We start from the raw sequence: 23,990 nt of genomic DNA, 5'->3' as shown, positions 1-23,990 counted from the left end.
GGGCACGAGAGTGGGAGCAGCGGTAAGCCTACAAAGGGCGTGAGTCAGCCAAGCAGACAGCCGAAACAGCACCAAGTGACCTGGGAGGATAAGAAGTAAAAAGATTCAAAGTGTGACATCACAGAAAAGCAGGCAAGTGATTGGTTGGTCAGTTTTTCTCTTTTCTTGGGCATTGGTTTAAATTAAGAGCTGGGATTAAAAATCTAAACTTTCAAAATGTAAAAACGTAATTAATTGAATACATTCGAGATGGCAGGGCAGGCGATGTGTTACTGCTGCTGCATGTGGGAGCTGGTTGACCCCATTGAGGTCCAACGCGACCACATCTGCAGTAAGTGTTGGCTGCTCGAGGAACTTCGGCTCCACGTTGATGAGCTGGAGTCCGAGCTGCAGACACTGCGACACATCAGGGAGGGGGAAGAGTTACCTGGACCTTGTGTTCCAGGAGGCATCACACCCCTTAGATTCATCAATTCAACTTTGGCCCATGGTCAGGGACAGGATGGTGTGACAACGAGCGAGGCAGCTGTGGGGACCCAGGAGGTAGTGATGGAGGAGCCTCAGTCCTTGCAATTGTCCAACAGGTACGAGATTTTTGCTCCCTGTTTGGATGAGGGCAGGGACTGCAGGGAGGATGAGCAAACTGACCACAGCGCCGTGGTACAGGAGGACATTCAAGTGGGGGGAGTAAAAAGAAATGTTGCAGTGTTAGGAACAGTATAGTTTCAGAGATAGATACTGTTCTCTGCAGCCGAGTGCGTGAGTCCTGAAGGCTGTGATGCCTGCGAAGTGCCAAGGTTAAGGACATCTCCTCTGGGCTGGAGAGGGATTGGAGTAGGAGGGGGAAGATCCAATTGTCGTGGTCCACGTAGGTACCAATGACATAGGCAGATCAAGAAGGGGTTCTGCTGAGGATTTTGAGCAGCTAGGGTCTAAATTAAAAAGCAGAATCACAAAGGCAATAATCTCTGGATTACGACCCGAGCCACAAGCAAATATATTTTGGTGAGAAGGAAAGACTTTAAGCGACGAGGGAACTATCCGCGGTTAATGAAGGAAGTAAAGGATGGGATCAAATTGAAAACAATGGCATACAAAGTGGCCAAGGTTAGTGGGAAGCCAGAGCATTGGCAAATGTTTTTAAAAACAGCAAATGATGACTTAAGAAATAATAAAGAAAGGGAAGATAGATTATGAGAGTAAACTAGCAAGCAATATAAAAAGAGCTTCTGCAGGTATGTAAAAAGGATAGGGTAGCTAAAGTAAATGTTGGTCCTTAGAGGATGAGACTGGGGAATTAATAATGGGGAACAGGGAAATGGCAGAGACTTTGAACAAATATTTTATATCAGTCTTCACGGTAGAAGACACTAAAAACACCCCAATAATAGATAATCAAGGGGCTATAGCGAGGGGGAAACTTAAAGCAATCACTAAAGAAAAAGTGCTCAGTAAAATAATGGGACGAAAGGTGGAAAAGTCCCTTGGACCTGATGGCTTGCAACCTCAGGTCTTAATACACAGTAAAGCTCCCTCTACACTGTCCTATCAAATACTCCCAGGGCCGGCACAGCACAGGTTAGATGCAAAGTAAAAATCCCTCTACACTGTCCTATCAAATACTCCCAGGGCTGGCACAGCACAGGTTAGATGCAAAGTAAAAATCCCTCTACACCGGCCAACAAACATTCCAAGGGCAGGTAAAGCATGGGTTAGGCAGAGGGTAAAGCTTCCTCTATACTTCCCTATCAAACAATGGCAGGGCAGGTACAGCACGGGTTAGATGCAGAACAAATCTCCCTCTAAACTGCCTCATCAAACATTCCTAGGGCAGGTACAGTGCGGATTAGATATAGCGGAAAGCTCCCACTACACTGTCTCATCAAACACTCACAAGGCAGGTACAGCAATGGGTTAGGCAGAGAGTCAAGCTCCCTCGACACTGTCCCATCAAACACTCCCAGGGCAGGTACAGCACAGATTAGATACAGAGCAAATCTCTCTCTCCACTGTCCCATCAAAACCTCAAAGGATGGATACAGAACATAAGAAATAGGAGCAGGAGTAGGCCATTTGGCCCCTCGAGCCTGCTCCGCCATTCAATAAGCTCATGGCTGATCTGATCCTGGCCTCAACTCCACTTCCCCTCCCGCTCTCCATAACCCTTGACTCTCTTATCATTCAAAAATGTCTCTATCCCCGCCTTAAGTACATTCAATCATTCAATGACCCAGCCTCCACAGCTCTCTGAGGTAGAGAATTCCAAAAATTCACGACACTCAGATAAGAAATTCCTCCTCATTTCAGTTTTAAACAGGTGACCTCTTATTCTGAAACTATGCCCCCTATTTCTACATTCCCCCAAGAGGGGAAACATCCTCTCTGCATCTACAATGTCAAGCCCCCTTAAAATTTTATACATTTCAATTAGATCACCTCTAAGTCTTCTAAACTCCAATGTGTATAGGCCCAATCTGCTTTACCTTCCTTCATATGACAATCCCTTCATCTCAGTAATCAACCCCTCGTGAACCTCTCTGAACTGCCTCCAGTGCAAGTATACCCCTCCTTAAATACGGAGACCAAAACTGCACGCAGTTCTCCAGGTGTGGTCTTACCAACGACCTGTACAGTTGTAGAAGGACTTTCTTACTTTTATACTCCATCCCCCTTGCATTAAAGGACAACATTCCATTTGCGTTCCTAATTACTTGCTGTAACTGCATGCTAACTTTTTGTGTTTAATGTACAAGGACCCCCAGATCCCTCTGTACCACTGCATTTTGTAATCTCTCCCCATTTAAATAATAATTTGCTTTTTTATTTTTCCTACCAAAGTGGATAACCTCACATTTTCCCACATTATACTCCATCTGCCAATTTTTTGCCCACTCACTTAGCCCATCTATATCCCTTTGTAGATTCTTTGTGTCCTTCTCACAACTTCCTAGGTTAGCACAGGTTCAGTACACGGCAAATCTCTGTCTACATTAGCCCATCAAACACGCCCAGGACAGGTACAGCATGGATTAGATACATTGTAAAGTTGCCTCTACACTGTCACATCAAATACTCTCAGGGCAGCTACAGCACGGGTTAGGTACCGATTAAAGCTCCCTCTACACTGTCCCATCAAACAATGCCAGGCAGATATAGCCTGTGTTAGATACAGAATAAACCTCTATCTACACTGTCCCATCAAACACTCGCAGGGCATGTATAGCATGGGTCAGATACAGAGTATAGTTCCCTCTACACTGTCCCATCAAACACTCCCAGAGCAGGTACAGCACAGGTCAGAAACAGAGTAAGGCTTCGTCTACACTGTCCCACCAAAAATTTGCAGGGCAGGTACAGCACGGATTAAATAGAATAAACCTCCCTCTATATTGTCCCATCAGACACTCCCAAGGGCAGGTACAGTACTGGTTGGATACAGAGTAAATCTCCCTCTACAATGTCCCATCAAACACTCACAGGGCAGATAAAGCACGGGTTAGATACAGAGTAAACCTCATTCTACACTGTCCCAACAAACACTCCCAGGATAGGTACAGCACGGATTATATACAGCCTAAAGCTCCCTCTACACTGTCCCATCAAACACAACTAGGGCAGGTAGAGTACGAGTTAGACACAGAGGAAAGCTCCCCCTATACCAACCCATCAAAGCTCACAGGGTAGGTAGAGCATGGGTTAGATACAGAGCAAAGCTCCCTCTGCAGTGTCCCATCAATCACTTACAAGGCAGGTACAGCACGGGTTATGCAGAGAGTAAAGTTCTCTCTACACTGTCCCATCAGACACTACCAGGGCAGGTACAGCACTGATTAGATACAGCATAAAGCTCTCTGTACACTGTCCAATTAAACATTCCCAGGGCAGGTACAGCATGGGTTAGATACAGAGTAAGTCTCCCTCTACACTATCCCATCAAATACTCCAAGGGCAGGTATGGAACATAAGAAATAGGAGCAGAGTAGGCCATTTGGCCCCTCGAGCCTGCTCCGCCATTCAATAAGATCATGGCTGATCAAATCCAGGCCTTAACTCCACTTCCCCGCCCACTCCCCATAATCCTTATCTTTCAAAAATCTGTCTATCCCCATGTTAAATACATTCAATGACCCAGCCCCCACAGCTCTCTAAGGTAACGAATTCCAAAGATTCACAACCCTCAGAGAAGAAATCCCTCCTCATTTCCCTTTTAAATGACCGACCCCTTATTCTGAAACTATGCCCCCTAGTGTTAGATTCCCCCACGTGGGGAAACATCCTCTCTGTATCTACCCTGTCAAGCCCCCTCACAATCTTATACGTTTCAATAAGATCACCTCTACGTTTTCTAAACTCCAATGAGTACAGTCCCAACCTGCTCAACCTTTCTCATAATGACAACCCCTTCATCTCAGCAATCAACCTCGTGAACCTTCTCTGAACTGCCTCCAGTGCAAGTATATCCTTCCTGAAATAAGGAGACCAAAACTGTATGCAGTACTCCAGTTGTGGTCTTACCAACGCCATGTACAGTTGCAGCAGGACTTCCCTACTTTTATACTCCATCCCCCTTGCAATAAAGACCAACATTCCATTTGCCTTCCTAATTAATTGCAGTAACTGCATGCTAAATGTTTGTGTTTCATGTACAAGGACCCCCAGATCCCTCTGTACCACCGCATTTTGTAATCTCTCACAATTTAAATAATAATTTGCTTTTTTATTACTCCTACTAACATGGATACCCTCACATTTTCCCACATTATACTCCATCTGCCAAAGCTTTGCCCACTCACTTAGCCTATCTATATTCATTTGTAGATTCTTTGCGTCCTCCTCACAACTTGCTAGGTTAGCACAGGTTAGATACACAGTAAACCTCTCTCTACATTATCCCATCAAACACTCCCAGTGCAGGTACAGCACGGGTTAGGTGCAGAGTAAAGCTCCCTCTTCACTGTCCCAAAAACACTCCCAGAGCAGGTACAGGACTGGTTAGATATACAGCAAAGCTCCCTCTACACTGTCTATTCAAACACTCGCAGGGCAGGTACAGCACGGGTTAGATACAGAGTAAAGCTCCCTCTACACTGTCCCATCAAACACTCACAGGACTGGTATAGCACAGATTGGATACAGCGTAAAGTTCCCTCTACACTGTCCCATCAAATACTTCCAAGGCGGGTACAGTACACATTAGATACAGCATAAAGCCAATTTATACTGTCTCGTCAAACACTCCCAAGGCAGTTACAGTACAGGTTAGATACAGAGTAAACCTCCATCTACACTGTCCTATCAGACACTCCCAGGGCAGGTACAGCTTGGGTTAAATACAGAGTAAAACTCCCTCTATATTATCCCATCAAACAATGCCAGGACAGGCACAGCACAGATTAGATACTGAGTTTCCCATGTGGTGGCTGTCGTGCAACGGCCACCATACGTTAAAAAAAGCCACGCACAGGCATCTTCCACCCTTCAGGATGTAGTTCAGGACCTGGAATATTAGGTCCTTCATTGAAAAACCTGTGAACTCATCCTTTTTTGTCGTGGAAGCAAGCCATTCTCGTTTGCAGATGACACTAAGCTGGGTGGCAGTGTGAGCTGTGAGGAGGACGCTAAGAGGCTGCAGGGTGACTTGGACAGGTTAGGTGAGTGGGCAAATGCATGGCAGATTGCAGTATAATGTAGACAAATGTGAGGTTATCCACTTTGGTAGCAAAAACAGGAAAGCAGAATATTATCTGAATGGTAACAGATTAGGAAAAGGGAAGGTGCAACGAGACCTGGGTGTCATGGTACATCAGTCATTGAAAGGTGGCATACAAGCACAGCAGGCGGTGAAGAAGGTAAATGGCATGTTGGCCTTCATAACGAGAGGATTTGAGTATAGAAGCAGGGAGGCCTTACTGCAGTTGTACAGGGCCTTGGTGAGGCAACACCTTGAATATTGTGTACAGTTTTGGTATCCTAATCTGAGGAAGGACATTCTTGCTCTTGAGGGAGTGCAGTGAAGGTTCACCAGACTGATTCCCGGGATGGCAGGACTGACATATGAAGAAAGACTGGATCGACTAGGCTTATATTCACTGGAATTTAGAAGAATGAGAGGGGATCTCACAGAAAAATATAACATTCTAATAGGATTGGACAGATTAGATGCAAGAAGAATGTTCCCGATGTTGGAGAAGTCCAGAACCAGGGGTCACAGTCGAAGGATAAGCCATTTAGGACCGAGATGAGGAGGAACTTCTTCACTCAGTGAATTGTGAACCTGTGGAATTCTTCACCACAAAAAGTTGTTGAAGCCAGTTCGTTCGATATATTCAAAAGGGAGTTAGATGTGACCCTTATGGCTAAAGAGATCAAGGGGTATGGAGAGAAAGCAGGAATGGGGTACTGAAGTTGCATGATCAGCCATGATCATATTGAATGGTGGTGCAGGCTCGAAGGGCCGAATGGCCTACTCCTGCACCTATTTTCTATGTTTCAAGGGCCTGCCAATGATTATGATGAGATACAGAGTAAACCTCTCTCTACACTGTCCCATCAGATACAACTCGGGCAGGTAGAATACAGGTTAGATTCAGAGAAAAGCTTCCCCGACAGCGACCCATCAAAGCTCACAGGGCAGGCAGAGCACGGGTTAGATAGAGCAAAGCTCCCTCTATACTGTCCCAACAAACAATCACAGGACAGGTACAACACGGGTTCAGTAAAGAGCGAAGCTCCCTTTATACTGTCCCATCAAGCACTCCCAGGGCAGTGACAGCACGAATTAGATACACAGTAATCTGTGTCAGAGGAAACTGCATCCCAGTGAGAGTCAGTGCCAGAGGAAACTGTATCCCAGTGAGAGTCAGTGCCAGAGGAAACTGTACCCCAGTGAGAGTCAGTGCCAGAGGAAACTGTATCCCATTGAGAGTCAGTGCCAGAGGAAACTGTATTCCAGTGAGGATCAGTGCCAGAGGAAACTGTACCCCAGTGAGTCAGTGCCAGAGGAAACTGTACCCCAGTGAGAGACAGTGCCAGAGGAAACTGTACCCCAGTGAGAGTCAATGCCAGAGGAAACTGTACCCCAGTGAGAGTCAGTGCCAGAGGAAACTGTACTCCAGTGAGAGTCAGTGCCAGAGGAAACTGTACCCCAGTGATTGTCAGTGCCAGAGGAAACTGTACCCCAGTGAGAGTCAGTGCCAGAAGAAACTGTACCCCAGTGATTGTCAGTGCCAGAGGAAACTGTACCCCAGTGAGAGTCAGTGCCAGAGGAATCATGAAGCAGAGCCTGGTGTCCAGTCGTCTTGGATCCCCTTGCCATTGGACCAAGACCTTGCTTTGCCAAGCCCGTGTGGTAGCTAATGTGCAAGGGCCACCTCACGTTAAAATAATTCACGCTGTTAGCAATACAAAACAATCCTCTTCCTCTGCAGTTATCAATCTATTGCAATTTCCCATGCCTGTAGTTTCGTTATATTACAATTTAAAATATCTTCAGTTATCAGCAACAAATTGCATTTATATCACATCTTAAACATAGTAAAATGTCCCAAGGCACTTCACAGGACTGTTAGCAAACAGAATTTGACACCCAGTCACGTAACGAAATATTAGCACAGGATTAAAAGCTTGTTCAAAAGGGTAGGTATTAAGGAGCATTTTGAAGCTGGAGAAGTTTAAGGAGGGAATTCCAGAGCTTATGGTCTCAGCAGCTGAAGGTATGGCCACCAATATTGGAGGGATGAAAATTGGGGCTGCTCAAGAGGCCAGAGTTGGAGGAATGCAAAGATCTCTGAGGGTTGTAGGGCTAGAGGAGGTTACAGCAATTGGGAGGGGCAAGGTCCTGGACGGATTTCAAAACAAGGATGAGCATTTTGAAATCGATGGAGCAGGAGCCAATGTAGTTCAGTGAGCACAGGGGTGATGGGTGAATGGAAATTGGTACAAGTTGGGATGAGGGGGCTGAGGACAGATTGATTCGAATAGGCCTATATTTTCTGGAGTTTCGAAGAATGGAAGGTGATATCATTGAAACATAGAATTGACACAGGCTGGATAGTCTAGAGCTAGGGGTCCTAGTATTAGGATAAGAGATTGGCCATTTAAGACTGAGATGAGATATTTCTTCACTTAAGAGTTGTGAATCTTTGAAATTCTCTATCAAATAGAGATCTTACTGAATGGTGGAGCAGACGGGAGGGCCATATGGCCTACACCTGCTGCTATTTGTGTTCTTGAGTAAGGATTGTTTTTGATAAGCTTAAGCTTGCGAGGTGTGAGGCCGATCAGGAGAGCAATGGAATAGTCCAATGTAGTGGTAACAGAGACATGGATGAGGGTTTGAGCAGTTGAGCTGAGGAAGGGGCAGAGACCGGCGATGTTATGGAGCTGGAAGTAAATGTACTTGGTGATTGAGGGAATATGGGTTCGGAAGCTCATCTCAGGGTCAAGTACGACGCCAATCAATAAATTGCAACTCTCCATATCTGTGTTTGTTTATTCGAATACTACATATCTCGAGTGATCAATGCTTCAAGAGTAGTACTTATCAATATATTTTCTGTTAATTCCAAATATTCATGATTGAATAATTGATTCTGTCGATATTAAGCCGTGCTGGTATTTCAGATTGGTTTGTGCATCGTGATCAATGAATTGACTATGATGCTTCCGGTTCAATCTTTCCATTGGCTTTCTCACCAGGGAAATATTTGAACATTGAGATCTGATGGTGTCGGTGTGAGTTCAGCCCCACCGAATGTACAGAGACAGGTCCATCTGCTGGGCTCTGCCTCAAACTGGAGTCACCTCTTAGATCAAAGCCCTTTACTCTAAAACACACACAAGATTCACTGTGACTGTGTTTAGAGACAGAAAGTGATCTCACTTCACATCCCATTGCACGGCCTCATGCTGGATAATTGTGCTCGGTGATCAGACTCTCCCAGTCTCATTTCCTGTAAATGTAGATTCTTTTCTCTCAATCTGGTTCAGTAAAATTACTGAGTCGAATACCTCTTGTGCTTTGAACAAAGCAGTCTTTATTTTACCGGCCGGCAAGACTTATCAGACAGAGGATATACATTCTCGATCGAGCGTACACACTCCCTACGGATAAGTGACGTTACATTGTCAAGGCATGATGGTTATACATTTTCGGCAAAAGATAACAAGATAGGGCTAGAGTGACATCCCAGCTCAGCCCATCTCTTTTGATCCCTCCTTCCCTTTGTCCACTCATAAGCCGACCCAAGCATGGTCCGATTTTAAACAAAGACCTTCTGTCAATGTTTCAGGTTAATAACATGATTTAATAAGACCTTGAGGTTTTTCTGCAAGCTGTGGCTTTTGTTTCAATATGTGTTAGTGTTGTAACATTTCGCAGTCTCGAGTCTGAGATGTCATGGCTATTCCTCCATGAATTGTTTGTTAGCTTATACTGTCCCTATACAATTCCCACGTTCTCAACTTCAATGTCTCTATACATTTTTAAACATTCACAACCTTATAACCTGTGTGTACTGTCTACAGGACCGGTGTGTATCTGAGTAAATGGCATTTCTCTTACCTTTCTCCCCAGTCGATCTATTGAAGCACTTTCAATCGGAAGGGGCTCCCTGGTTGGTGATCTCACAATCCTGTGCTGGTTCACCTGCTGTTGTTCCTCAGTCCACAATCCCTGTTTCCTTCCAGCTGTGGAACTTTCTCAATCACTCCGCCATTCACCGGGAGATCTAATTATGGCAGGGCAGAAAATTAGAAGAATATTAATGTTGTGAAGTGGAATGTAAAGTGTTTTTCCAATGTTTCAGAAAAGTATATGTCCAGTATTTCTGTTTGATTTTATCCTATTCCTCAAGATTCCTGTCCCGCCCATCTGGACTTACAGAAAATCACCAGAATTTTCCCCGGGTTACACACTGTCTGATCTCACTGGGCCCCCGGGTTATACGCTGTCTGATCTCACTGGGCCCCCAGGTTACACACTGTCTGATCTCACTGGGCCCCCAGGTTACACACTGTCTGATCTCACTGGGCCCCCGGGTTACACACTGTCTGATCTCACTGGGCCCCGGGTTACACACTGTCTGATCTCACTGGGCCCCCGGGTTACACACTGTCTGATCTCACTGGCCCCCCGGGTTACACACTGTCTGATCTCACTGGGCCCCCGGGTTACACACTGTCTGATCTCACTGGGCCCCCGGGTTACACACTGTCTGATCTCACTGGGCCCCCGGGTTACACACTGTCTGATCTCACTGGGCCCCCGGGTTACACACTGTCTGAGCTCACTGGGCCCCCGGGTTACACACTGTCTGAGCTCACTGGAAGTTTCAGTCTATCTCCCGCATGTCCCCAAACCCTGAGTTCCGGGGCTGTGTGTTCAGTTCGGTGTTTTCCCTCATAGATTCACCGCACGCTCCCCGGCCCCAGCCGCCCACCATCAGTCCGGTTCCCTTCTGCCCCCGGTTCCCTACATTGTCCAACTGCTGGTTCCAGCAAACTGCGCGGCATCCGGAGATTGGGGGTGGGGAGGACTGCACCGAGCATGCGCACTGCGGCGACAGGGCGACTTCCTGCATAAATTAATGACCTTCAGCGAATTCCCGGCCGTCTATTGGCTGCACGAAACGGATTGCCAACCACTCTCACTAATAGGAGCCGGCAGCACCGCAGAGCCCCGCCCACTGTGATGAAGGAGCGCTGGGCAGCTCGTGGGTCACGTGGCTCCTGATTTCAAAAATTCCGGCCGTTCAACCGTTACCAGGAAACGTCATAGCCCCGCCCACATCGCCTGTGACGTCACAAATTGCGTCGGTGCTGAGGGGCGGGACTGCTCGCAGTGCGCCTGTGCCGGACTCGCAGCTCAGTCAATCCCTCACTCCGACAGTATTATTAATAATTTTTCTTTATAGAGCGTCTTAAACGTCCCAAGGCGCTTCACAGCAGTGTTACAGGACACAACACATACATTTGTCACCGAGCCACAGAAGCAGAAATTGCGGCAGATGACCAAAAGCTGCGTCAAAGAGGTAGGTTTTAAGGAGGGTCTGAAAGTAGGAAAGAGGCGGAGAGGTTTAGGGAGGGAGTTCCAGAGCTCGGGGCCCAGGCAGCTGAAGGGCCGGACACCGATGGTGGAGCGATTATAATCAGGGATGGTCAGAAGGGCAGAATTTGAGGAGTGCAGACATCTTGTGGGCTGCAACAGATTCCAGAGATCGGGAGGGGCGAGGCCCTGGAGTGATTTGTAAAAAGTGATTTGTGATTATTAACAGCAACAACTTTTAACAGTGAGTCTTGTTTATTTTGTTTATTTGTACATGGGACGTGCTGGTAACGGAAGAATGACCATAATATGATGGAATGTTACATTAAGTTTGAAAGTGATTTCGTTAAATCCAAAACTGGGATCTTAAATTTAAGCAAACAATCTTTTTAGGTATGAGTGGCGAGTTGGTTAAGGTAGATTGGGAAACTACATTAAAAGGCATGAAGGTAGATAAGCAATGGTGCGCATTAAAGAATTAATACATAATTTACAACAAACATTCATTTCTTTGAGGCACACAAACCCCACAGGAAAGGTGGTCAATCGTGGCTAACGAGAGAAGTTAAAGATAGTTTTAGATCAAAGGAACAGGGTTATAATGTTGCCAAAAGAGCAGTAAGCCTGGGGATTGGGAGCATTTTAGAATTCAGCAAAGGAGGACCAAGAAACTGATAAAGGGAAAATAGAATATAAGAGTAAACTAGCGACAGACATAAAAACAGACTGTAAAAGCTTCTATATGTATGTTTAAAAGGAAAAGATTAACAAAAGTAAATGTGGGTCCCCTACAGGCTGAGGCAGAAGAAATTATATTGGGGAATAAAGAAATGGCAGAGAAATTAAACACATTCTTTGGGGCGTAAATTGTGGTTGGAGGCTTCCTTCGGGTGAACGCCCCCGACAGGAATTTTTTTAACAAAATTACCTGGTGGTCCTGGAGGAACATAGGATTGTGGTCGGAGTCCTAGTTTCGCAGTGCAGCGTACAGGAACATTTCTTCCAGGTATGTATTCGTATCCTGGGATCATGTGGGCCTGGACCATCAATGAACATCTAGTATTCGCATTGATAATAATTGGAGCTCCGGTTGTACGAGCTCCCATTGCTATCAACAACAACAACTTTTATTTATATAGTGCTTTTAATGTAGTAAAATGTCCCAAGGTGCTTCACAATTGTGATATAAGACAAAAATTAATTTGGCACTGAGCCACATAACAACAAATTACAGCAGATGACTAAAAGCTTGGTCAAAGAGGGAGGTTTTATGGAGAGTCTTAAAGGAGATAAGCAATGTCTAGAGATGGAGAGGTTTAGGGAGGGAGTTCCAGAACTTAGGGCCCAGGCAGCTGAAGGCATGTCCGCCGATGGTTGAACAGTTCTAATCAGGAATGCTCAAGAGGGCAGATTTTGAGGAATGGTGTTGTGAGGCTGAAATAGATTAGAGATAGGGAAGGATGAGGCCATGGAGGGATTTTTAAACAAGGATGAGAATTTTGAAATCGAGACATTGCTTAACCAATGTCGGTCATGAGCAAAGAGGTGATGAGTGATCGGAGACTTGATACAAATTAAAACACGGGCAGTCGAGTTGTGGATTACCTCAAGATTACGTAGGGTAGAATGTGGGAGACCATTCAGGAGTGCGTTGGAGTAGTCCAGTCTAGAGGTAACGAAGGCATGGATGAGGGTTTCAGCAGCAGATGAGCTGAGACCAGGGCAGATGCAGGCAATATTAGAGGTGGAAATAGATGGATTTAAATATGCTGCAGATATGTTGCCAGAAGCTAATTTCAAGGTCAAATATGATGCCTAGGATGCGAACAGTCTGGTTTAGCCTCAGGCAGATGCTAGGGAGAGGGATGGTGTCGGTGGCTGGGGAACGCAGTTTATGGTGTGGACCATAGACAATGGCTTCGGTCTTCACAATATTTAATTGAAGAACATTTCTGCTCATCCAGTACTGGATGTTGGACAAGCAGTCTGACAATTTAGAGACCATGGAGGGGTCGAGAGAAGTGGTGGAGAGGTAGAGCTGGGTGTCATCAGCGTACACGTGGAACCTGACTCTGTTTTCAGATGACATCACCAAGGGGCAGCATATAGATGAGAAATAGGAGGGACCAAGGATAGATCCTTGGGGGACACCAGAGGTACTGATGCGGGGGCGGGAAGAGAAGCCATTGCAGGAGATTTTCTGGTTATGATTAGATAGATAGGAATAGAACCAGTCGAGTGCAGTCACACCCAGCTGGACGATGTTGGAGGAGGATGGAGTGGTCAACTGTGTCAAAGGCTGCAGACAGGATGAGGAGGGATAATTTACCTTTGTCACAGTCACAAAGACTGTCATTTGTGACTTTGATTAGAGCAGTTTCAGTACTGTGGCAAGGGCGGAAATCAGATTGAAGGGATTCAAACGAGGAGTTCTGGGAAAGATGGGCATGAATTTGGGAGGAGACAACACATTCAACGACTTTGAAGAAAGGGAGTTAGAGATGGGGCGGTAGCTAACCAGCACAGTGGAGTCAGGTTGTTTTTGAAGAGAGGGGTGATGACTGCAGATTTGAAGGAGAGGTGGACAGTTCTTTGGCAGTCCCTCGGAGTCGAGGATGACTTGCTTCCACATTAATGAGTTCTCGGGTGACTGATAGTCCAATGCGGGACCTACAGTCTCTGTCACAGGTGGGACAGATGGTGGTTGAATGGACGTTGGCTAAAGGGACGGGTGGGTGGATTGCTTGGGTTGCCGTGCGCTCCTTCTGCTGTTTGCGCTTGTCTTCTGTGTGCTCTGGGAGAAGAGACTCTGTGTTCGGCGCCTTCCCGGATGCTTCTCCTCCACTTTGAGCGGTCTTCGGCTAGGGATTCCCAGTTGTCAGTGGGGATGTTGCACTTTTTCAAGGAAGTTTTGAGGGTGCCCTTGCAGTGTTTCCTCTGCCCACCTGGGGCTCGCTTGCCGTGTCGAAGCTCTGAGTAGAGCGCTTGTTTCGGAGTCCAGTATCGGCCATGCGGACAATGTGGCTCATCCATCGGAGCTGATTGAGTGTGGTCAATGCCTCGATGCTGGGGATGTTGGCCTGAGTGAGAACACTGACGTTAGTGCGTCTTTCCTGCCAATGGATTTGCAGGATCTTGCGCAGGCAACGTTGGTATTTCTCCAGTGCCTTGAGGTGCTGCTGTCTGTCTCTAAAGCATATAGGAGGATGGCTTTCACTACTGCTCTGTCGACCATGAAGGGGACAGTACCTGAGGAGAGAGAACCGTTAACAATGTCAGATAACATGGGAGCTAGAAAAGGAAGTTGTGTGGGCAGCAGTTTATTGGGAATGGGGTCAAGGGAGCAGGAAGTGGGTCTCATGGACAAGATGAGCGTGGAGAGGTCAAGAGGGGAGATCAGAGAGAAACTAGAGAAAGATGCGAGTTTAGAACTAAGGCAGGAACTTTGCCCCCGTGGGCTCGGGGAAGGAAGGGAACAACTGGAAGAGGCAGACGATCGGATGGTCTCAATCTTTGAGGCAAATAGGTCCATGAGCTCCTCACAATTGTTGGAGGTGAGTGTGGTGGAGACAGGAGAGAGGGGTTTAAGGAGACGGTTAGCAGCAGAGAATAGTAGCCGGGGATTAGCGCTGCATTTCAGAATGATCCTAAAACAGTGAGCAGTTTTTACAGACAAGAGTAGGACCCGATAATGCTTTGTGGTCGAGCCAGATCTGGAGGTGAATGACTAAACCACTTGTCCACCACATCCGTTCAGGTCTGTGCCCCTTGGACTTGAGGGAGTGAAGATAAGGACTGTACCGGGGGGAACGGCCGGGGTGAGAGAGAGTAATAATAGGGACTAGGGCATCAAAGATGGTAGTGAGGTGTGGGTGAGCAGATTGATGGCTGCAGAAATGTCATGGTGAAAGGAGGGCCAAAGGCTGGACAGTTTGGAGTTGATAAGTGCAGCTATAAGAGAGTTTGGAGAGAGTTTTTTTCCAGGGGAGGATGCAGAAGGAAGTTGATTTGGGTGGGGGAAGGGGGATGTGGGTGGAGAGCGATACAAGGTAAAGGTCAGAGATGGCCTTATCTGTAATTGACACAGTAGGAATATCGAGGCCACGAGAAATGGCAAGGTCAAGGGGGAGGCCGTGAGTATGGGTTGAGGAGTCCACATGGAGGGAGAGATTAAGGGAGGACAGGAGGGTAGTGAACTCAGAGGAGAGAGAGCTTGATGAATTGAGATGGATGTTGAAATCACCGAGGATGAGAAGTCACTCGGTGCAGAGGCTGAGGGAGGAGAGCAGTGAGGATATATCCGCGATAACATTTTAATCATACTTGGGATGGTGGTGGAGAACAAGAATTTTAAATAAGGTGAGATGTTCAAAGGAGGAGAAAGTGCCGGAGGAGTAGGGGGACACACCAAGGTATGATTTGATGATGAACCACACCACCACCACGGTGGTCTGGGCGGGGCAAGTGATGGAAGGTATAGCCGGGAGGGGCGGCTTCCTTTAAAGGTAATGTGCCATCATCCCTCAGCCAACTTTCCGTCAGGGCCATGATGTCTATCACCCACAATAAGCTCATGGATGGCAAGGGCCTTGTCCGCAAGTGAACGGACATTCTGCAAGGAGATGCAGAGAGGATCGATGATGGCTGACCCACTGCCAGCATCCACAGGGTCAGGGATTGGAGGGATGAGTTGGATGGGAGGAGATTGGCAAGGTTAGCCCCTACCCCCCCCCCCCCCCCCCCCCAGGCAAGCTGGGGCAAGGTCGGTGAGAGGAGGATGGGACAGTTGGGGTTGTTGCTCGTGAGGAGACAGCGACGAGTGCCTCGGTGGGCCCTTCGGCAGATGCCAAGAGAGGCACAGAGGGAAGCTGCAGGCTTGTCTCAAAGGGAGTCGAGCCTGGGACGGTGGCAGGAGAAGGAAGTGGAAATAGAAGGGAATGGCTCGGGTCCAAAGCGGCAGCCAAAATGGCAGCAATTAGTCACTGGGGGAAAAAACTCAGTTTACACAGTGAATAGGGAATACTACAATAGGGATTCTACAATAGTACAATCAGTATAATCAAGATCAATTATATTGAAACAAAATTGATTAATATATAGATTAATTATAAGTAAACTTAAAATCAGAATTTGAATAATTGAAAAGTTAAATCAGTCTCGAGCTGTCTCATTAAATCAGTAAATCAATTCTCGGGTAGATCAAAAGACACAATGAGAAGTAATCATTCCAAAGACCATTGATCCAACTTCTGTCCTGTGATTGTATGAACTGATGCTCCCCACTCTCTGTCCTGTGATTGTATGAACTGGTGCTCCACTCTCTGTCCTGTGATTGTATGAACTGGTGCTCTCCACTCTCTGTCCTGTGATTGTATGAACTGGTGCTCTCCACTCTCTGTCCTGTGATTGTATGAACTGGAGCTCTCCACATTTTGTCCTGTGCCAGTTTCAACTTAGAGATATAATTTCTATATAGTTTCAGTTTCAAATACAGAGGTAAGCTCCCTCTACATTGTCCCATCAAACAGGTCCTTTTCTACTCAATTTATTGTTTACACCGGCACACACTCGCTCCGGTTGCAGTTTGATCCTGATCACTGCAAATCCCTTCAGCCTTCCCACTCTGCTCTCTCCAGATGTAATTAGCTACAAGACAGCATGAAACAAATAGGAACCTCGGATTTTAGTTTTGAAATGAATATTTGAGTTGCTGTCGGTGGATTATCTGTAGCAGGAGAGGTGGTTGCGGGCCGGTGGAGCAGAGGGCACTAATGGTCCGTGATGGGGAGAATCGCCCTTCTTCTCTCTTAACAAGCCCGGATTCAACATACGAACACCTTGGATAAGTTTCAATGACTTTAATTCCAACATGTGAAGGGGGAGCATCTCACTTCTCAGCCCCTGAGAAAGGATCTCCAATGAGTTGTTCAAATTGCACCTTAATTATGCAGGGTTTAGCACATGGACAGACCTTAACAGTGACGTGATTGGTTGTACCAACGCATGATCAAATACCCATTTGTTCCCTCCTTCCAAGTGTCACTCGCCTTATATTATATTGCTCCCTTGAGCCCGAGGCCAACGAGTGGCCATCTTGTGTATGTGCAGTTTTAAGCATACCTTCAACAAGTGGTCATCTTGTGGCTCTACACGTACGTGCAGTTTTAAGCATACCTTCTGTTTAGCCAGCTCAGGGCCTACATAATAGCCAGAAAACATCTTTGATAATCAATCTTGCTCTTGCAATCCCCCTTTTTGGCCCTTGGCTATATACTCCAAGATAGGCCAATGTGCCATCCCCTCATTATTTCATCCAAAGGGGAAGTGATATTGTCAGCTTAATCCGTCCGTCTGGGTGGCCAAGCCCTTGCTTACGGATGGCTTCTCGTATCTCTTCCTTTACACACCACTTACCTGTTTTACAGATTTTTCCTTAGATAATAAAGGTTTAGTTTCTTCTAAGGCTTTTATGGGGGCCTGAGCTTATAGCTTTCCTCGCCAGTCGTTTACATCTCCAACATAATTCAACCATTAAAACCACACATTGCACAATCACCAATACATGGGATATTATTCTTATCCAGGGGTGTACCTGCACGTTTAGTCCAAAGTTCCAAAGCCTGGCATACCAGGGTTGGTTTGCCAACATTTCTTTAGTGTCCTTCTGGAGTTTGTCAATCTTCTTCATCAGGATGATGTACTTCTGCCGTTGTTCATGGATGTCCTGTTCCAACTTAGTTTGTTCTTCACTAAGTCTGGGTATATGTCGTCCTTGTGGTTCCTCGAAACCTTTATACCCTGCTTTGATAGTGTCCACCGCCGTCCCATTGACGGACTCTCCTTTCAATTCCGGATATATGATATCTCCCTGAATAACGACGACGAATTTTGGCACAAAACAGAAGTCGGTGGTCGTGATAGGGCAGTGGGTAACTCCCCCCACAGTCATGTTGACTGCCGTGGTGCTCACACACCATCCTCTCTTTTCTAGTGAGGCTGAGGTCGTTTGAGTCCAGTGTTAGCGGTGTGACACTCAACACACATCCTTCTGTTTGGCCATATCCACAGTCGTTGTTATCGAGGTCTGGGTGCTCTCAGCATAAAACAACTTGATTATTCTTATAACAATCATTAATATAGATACCTTTGGTATTGTTTCCCTTTTTAATTATGTACTGGTGCAATTTGTGATACCTCACACGGGTCTGATTCCTTATTTCTCCTACATTGTTTACTTGGTACAATGTGTTTCCCTTTGTCACGTCGTATTGTGGTATTGATAACACAAACCCTATTATATTCTGATGTCAGGTTACACACCTGTTCTAAGGGACCCAGGCATGGCTATTCCTCCGGGCCTCACAGGCTTGGGTATCATTCTTGCCCATTCAGCAAATACATCATTGATTATCCAATCCGGCACTCCTCCATTCTGGAGTTGTTCTAGGTTATGTTCTACCGCATTGAGCATTCAAGCCCCATATCCTGCACAAACTATCTCGGCTGCCATTCTTTTACTCATAGTTTGTCCAGCCTGGTTTACCAAATTTATTGTTTTTGCATGGTCCCGCAATGTATGGGCAACCTGTCGCATTTCCCATTCCACCCCATCCCCTAACTGGGCCTGCATTTTCTTATCATCTCCCCTTTCCAGCAGTCCTTTTAAGGTCTGTGTGAGGGTGATGACCTGCTCTTCTATTGTTTGAAGATCTATTGTATTAACTGTCGCAACACCCACCGCATATCCTGCTCCCACCATTTCTAATATTCCCCTCTTTCTCCTCCCGCCTTTCCCGTTTTTGTTCAGCTTTTTTATGCTGAACTTCATAACTTGGATTCGGGCCCCTCGAGGGCTCATGGGGGGTTAGGTTTTTATATAAGCTTATAGTTTTCTTACCGCAAAACAATGGAACAGTTATGTTCGTTAGATTTAATAATACCGTAATTACCCTTTGGCGTACCCTGAAATGGATTTTGTCTTTAGTTCTTTTTATTACTAACCCTCCGCTTGCCCCGTGTCATGTTTGGGCATCTTGGGGGTTCTGGGGTCGTTGTGGTTGGGGCTTTTGTGGTGGTTGGGATCTCTATCTTACACACGAACATTCCCTATAAGGAACCATTACCGCATTGTGATTCCCTGATGGGTATGGGGGTAGTCCCCTCTGCCTCCCTGGTGAGGTTACATCTTACCCACACACACTTGCATGGATTTCCTTGCATTCATGCTATTCATGCATGTCCATGATTGGTTCTGCCATGAGTGTCCTTTATCCAGGCTTGTCCATTCCACTTCAAGTCGCCCCCTTTGGCATTTTCCGCAATAGATTGAGTTTGTAGTGGAAATATTTCCTTGATAGCTGTCTGGGCAACTTACTGCTGGGTCGTGGTATAAGATGGGGTTACCCATTATTCCTCCTACTAGGACTAAGGTCCGATAAAACACAACATGTCACCGGTCAGTTAGGGTCTCATGTTACACAATGTTCTAACTGTCCAATGTTTCCACCGTCCGGTTCCATCTATTGCCACGCACACATCGCTTACCATTATTACCTGGTGAGGGCCTGTCCATTTTGGTGAGAATCCTGGCTTTTTGGGGTTTATTTTTACCATTACCTTGCTCCCAACCTGTAGTATCTGAGCCTTTTGTTCCTTGGTGCCAGTTTCCAAGTCCTTGATCACTTGCTGATCCCTGGCATGTGCCTTCAGATCATGTAATTGTTTACATAATTCCATCACAAATCTCCTTACTGGGTCCCGGTAGGGTCCGACGCCATCACTCCCCGTCACTAGAACCTCAGGTAATCTCATTGCCCTTCTTGTCATTAGTTTGAATGGCGTGAGTCCGGTGGTCTGGTTTGGGGTCGCCCTTAATTTCATTAAAATCCGGGGCGGCATATCTACCCATCCCTTTCCTGTAATGTGGTAACCCAACTAGAGTTTTCTACAGTTCAAGTCTGACGTCTCTGCTCCTGTATTCCATACCTCGACTAATAAAGGCAAGTATTCCATATGCCTTCTTTAATCACCTTATCTACCTAGCCTGCTTGCTTCAGGGGTTTGTGGACCTATACTCCAAGGCCCCTTTGTTCCTCTACACTTTTCAGTGTCGTACCATTTAATGTTTGTTTTATAATCTGTTGCCTCTGTAGTTTTTAGCACTTTTTGTTGCTATATGCCTACACTTCATGGTTTGGATTCCCACTAAATATCTCCTTTTAGAATTGCTTCCTGCTTTTTAAAAAAAAAAAGTCACCGGAGCAACTAACTTCGACCCCTCATTTCTTGCATTACAAAGAGCCTCTCTCTACATTTCCACCATGTTTGTCAGTCTGTTGCAGTTATAACAGACTTCGGGTGTACCCCACTGTTTCTAATTGATGGGGACTGCTGGCAGTTGTTCCTTTTTATGTGTCCTGATGGATGCTGTCTTCATCACATCTACTATCAGTTTATTTCATCATTTTCTCCGTCAATAGCCTGGTCCATTTACTTAATTGATAATACGTGTGAGTGATTAAAATGAGGGTTTCCTTCTTTTTGTTTCTTTTCCGACTCCCACCATTTTCTTTGTTCAGCGGGTGGGTCATCTGGTTCCAATTTTGTTTAATCATTATTTCAATAAGTTTTCAATTTTTGTCTGCTAGGTAACGTGTCAGGTAACGTGTCAGGGATCCCTGGTCCCCACTCGTGTTTCTCACTTCCCATGGCTATAGGTTGTCAGCAGTACGTCCCTTACTTATTCCTCACGAGTGAGACCGTTACTTGCAAACTTATCAATTATCAATCGTAACGTTACACAGACACGCTTCTATATAACCGATCGCAATTGTTTCACCTGGGATCTTCCGCTAACTACTTGAAGTCTCGGCCAGACCTGCAGATTCGGATCTCTCAGGCAACTGACATCAGACAGATTTCTGCCCTTTGTCCTAACTGCATGGTAATTTAAACGTATTCACGCCTTTGACATGGCTTCCATCATCTGGTGTCCGCCGCCCGCTTCAGATCCTATTCGTGACGCCTATTGTATGGAGTATTTAAAATTAACACTCAACAATAGGTCTGGGTTCAAAGATTCAATATTACAGGTACCACTTTGTGATGCACATCATGGTACAATATCACCTGAGTTGAGATTACCGTTGGCCCTGGGACGTGTTTATGACGAACAATTCGCTTTTCCCACAAATCTGTTTATTCGTTGGAGAAGGAGCCTTTGGATGAGTCTTTTTTAAAACTCTACTGCTTGTACAACTGCGCTCCCGTCCTTGATATAATGGACGGTTATAGTGGTATGATTACCATGCCACTGTAAATGTACCCCTATCCTATACCCTCGTCTGTCCTTACTTCTACCATTCACGATATGTCTCTTACTACTTTGTGAGAGTGGCGGGGTTTGCGAGGTATGTCTGTGGACAGGAGGTAGTTCCAAATCTGGGACCCGAGGAGATTTTTCCAGCTCCCGTGTCCTGTCCACTTCCCTTTGGATCATACTGTACCTGATTAGGTGGAGGTATCCCATTAGGCACCCCTTCTTCCTCATTCCCCTGGAGAGGACGAATCCCACTTCTGAGATTTATTCTCAGATGTAGTCGGTTACAGTGGTGTGCCTTCCTGACCCCTCAGGAATAATCCACTAACCCCTTTAAACAACATCGCTTCTTTCCGATGGTCATCTACTTAAAACAAAATAACGCACAGAATCTCTGGTGATTCTCTTCAAATTAAGATTTCCAATATTCAAAAGGTGTCACCCACTGAGTTAAAACAGTTCACAGCTGCCTGTGAAAGAGTTAACTTCCTTTGTTTCGAAAGCTGACAAACACAGACACCATTAATCATTGTCGACTTCAGCCTGCAGCCTTTTTCAGTTTAAACTCTCCAGTTAAGAATGTTACTTTTGTAAAGTCTCTGCATTTTTATTCTCAAAATAAACATTCAGAAAAACATCTTTACACAATAGTATTTCATCCTTTTCTCCCCAGTTACACATTGGTCAGAATTTTTTTAAAACCATACCAATCATTAATGTGAAATGCCTTATGTCCAGAACTAAAGACTCTTCACACAAGTTACATCAACCAGAATTTGATCATGGCCATAATAAAAGTCTGGTTTTTAATAGGTTAATTAACCTCAGTAACTCCAATATTAAACTTCCCAATGCCACTTTGAAAAGGGGGAGGGGCCACAGCCAAACAAAGGAACAATCGCACATGTTTCCTAAAACTTTACTGAAACATCAAAGGAAAACACGAACAGTAAGAAAGAAACATGATCTTCCCTTTTCTCCTTTTGATTCAGTCATAACTATTTATCCATTATTCCTTAAATCAATTTTCAATTTCTGATCCCTATCACATCTCCTCTAAACCTCCCTTCAGTTACTTTAAACCTATGCTCTCTGGTTGTTGACCTCTCTTCCCAAGGAAACAGGATCTTCCTATCACTCTATCTAGGCCCCACCTAATTTTATACACCTCAATAAAGTCTCCCCTCAGGCCTCCTCTATTCCAAAGAAAAGAGACCCAGCCTCTCGAATCTTTCTGCACAGCCAAAATTCTCCAGTCCAGGCAACATTCTTGTAAATCTCCTCTGCACCCTTTCCAGTGCAATCACATCTTTCCTATATTACCTGACCCTTTCGTTCCATCTCTTTATTTTGTTCCCGATAGCAGCTAATACTACCGTATGAGCCCGGTCCCCTTTATTTCTTGGCTGGCACTCCCACCATTTTGCCTGCCTCTCCGGTGAGTCGTCTCGTTGCCATCCCTTTTTCATCATTCCCTCAATTAGTTTCATGTTTTTATCTGCTAGCATTTTCCCTATAGATCCCTCGGGTCCCCAGTCATATTTACCGGCCATTTCTAAGATTGCTAAGGGGCTACCTTTCTCTTAGTGGGCTACTCTTGTACCTCCATCGTGTCTCCTGACCAATACTTGTTCGTTAGTACCGCACCCCAGTTGTGACCGTGTTAGAGTCTACTCATACCCCAAGTCATACTTATTCCTTGGTCTTCGTCCTCCCCGTGGCTCGTTTATTTGTTCTTTCTACAGGTTTCCTCCTTTCCCGTAAAGAGTGTAACAGCTCTAACTTGTAGGTGGTATTGAAAACGTACTCACTCCAACAGCTGCCACATCATTTTCGGGCTAGCAAGACTGTATCCTGCCGAATACGCCAGTTGATGGGGAGAATCGCCCTTCTCCTCTCAACAAGCCTGGATTCAACAGACGAACACCTTGGATAAGTTTCAATTACTTTAATTCCAACATGTGAAGGGGGAGCATCTCACTTCTCAGCCCCTGAGAAAGGATCTCCAACGAGCTGTTCAAATTGCACCTTAATTATACAGGGTTTAGTGTGGATATCTGAACGGAATATATGGAATTAAGGACAGTAAAGTAAACGGGATATATGAAAATGTATAAGCCATGGAAGAATAGCTGGGAGAATGTCAGATTGCAAATAGCGCAACATCAGCTTAGCTAACAGTCTGTCTCAAGGTTTCAAGTCACTAATCCTGCCAATAATATATAATTGTAACATGAAATACATCTGCAGAATTGCAAGGTCTCAGTAAATAAATAGTCACACCATTAGATTGAAACATTTGGAGGCAATACTTAAGCTTTCAAGAAGAACATCTCATATAGATTGACTAATGAGTGACTGAGTTAGACTGTCAATCCATTTGTATTTTGTTATCTGATTTCAAAACTGTATAACTGTTAACGCTTTACGATGTAACTTCACCTATCCGTAGGGAGTGTGTACGCTCTATCCAGAGAGTATATCTTCTGTCTGATAGGTCTTACTGGCCGGTAATAAAGACTGCTTTGTTCAAAGCACAAGAGGTATTCGACTCAGTAATTTTACTGAACCAGATTGAAGTAAAAGAATCCAGGAATTAACATTTGGTGTCAGAAGTGGGATCTCAAC

The 23,990-nt window shown here is 45.5% G+C and overlaps 1 protein-coding gene and 1 pseudogene across 3 annotated transcripts in view; both read right to left on the bottom strand.

Annotated features, from left to right (window-relative positions):
* LOC139273523 (zinc finger protein 664-like) overlaps nt 1-10,547 on the bottom strand; it is a 79,139-nt gene extending 68,592 nt beyond the window's left edge. The window contains exons 1-2 of one of the 3 annotated variants that reach the window (XM_070890457.1): nt 10,476-10,547; nt 9,563-9,728 (exon numbers count right to left, since the gene is read on the bottom strand). The gene's annotated coding sequence lies outside the window, so the exon portion shown is untranslated. Of the gene's footprint in view, nt 1-9,562; nt 9,729-9,881; nt 9,942-10,439 lie in introns of those variants that run through there. The other 2 variants (XM_070890456.1, XM_070890455.1) reach the window with 2 other exon arrangements.
* LOC139274095 (zinc finger protein 420-like) overlaps nt 1-23,990 on the bottom strand; it is a 115,566-nt pseudogene that overhangs the window by 33,964 nt on the left and 57,612 nt on the right.

The sequence above is a fragment of the Pristiophorus japonicus genome, chromosome 9 (assembly GCF_044704955.1).
Source record: "Pristiophorus japonicus isolate sPriJap1 chromosome 9, sPriJap1.hap1, whole genome shotgun sequence".
NCBI lineage: Eukaryota > Metazoa > Chordata > Chondrichthyes > Pristiophoridae > Pristiophorus > Pristiophorus japonicus.
Note: the sequence above shows the minus strand (reverse complement) of the source record. Positions and strands in the feature narration are given on the sequence as shown.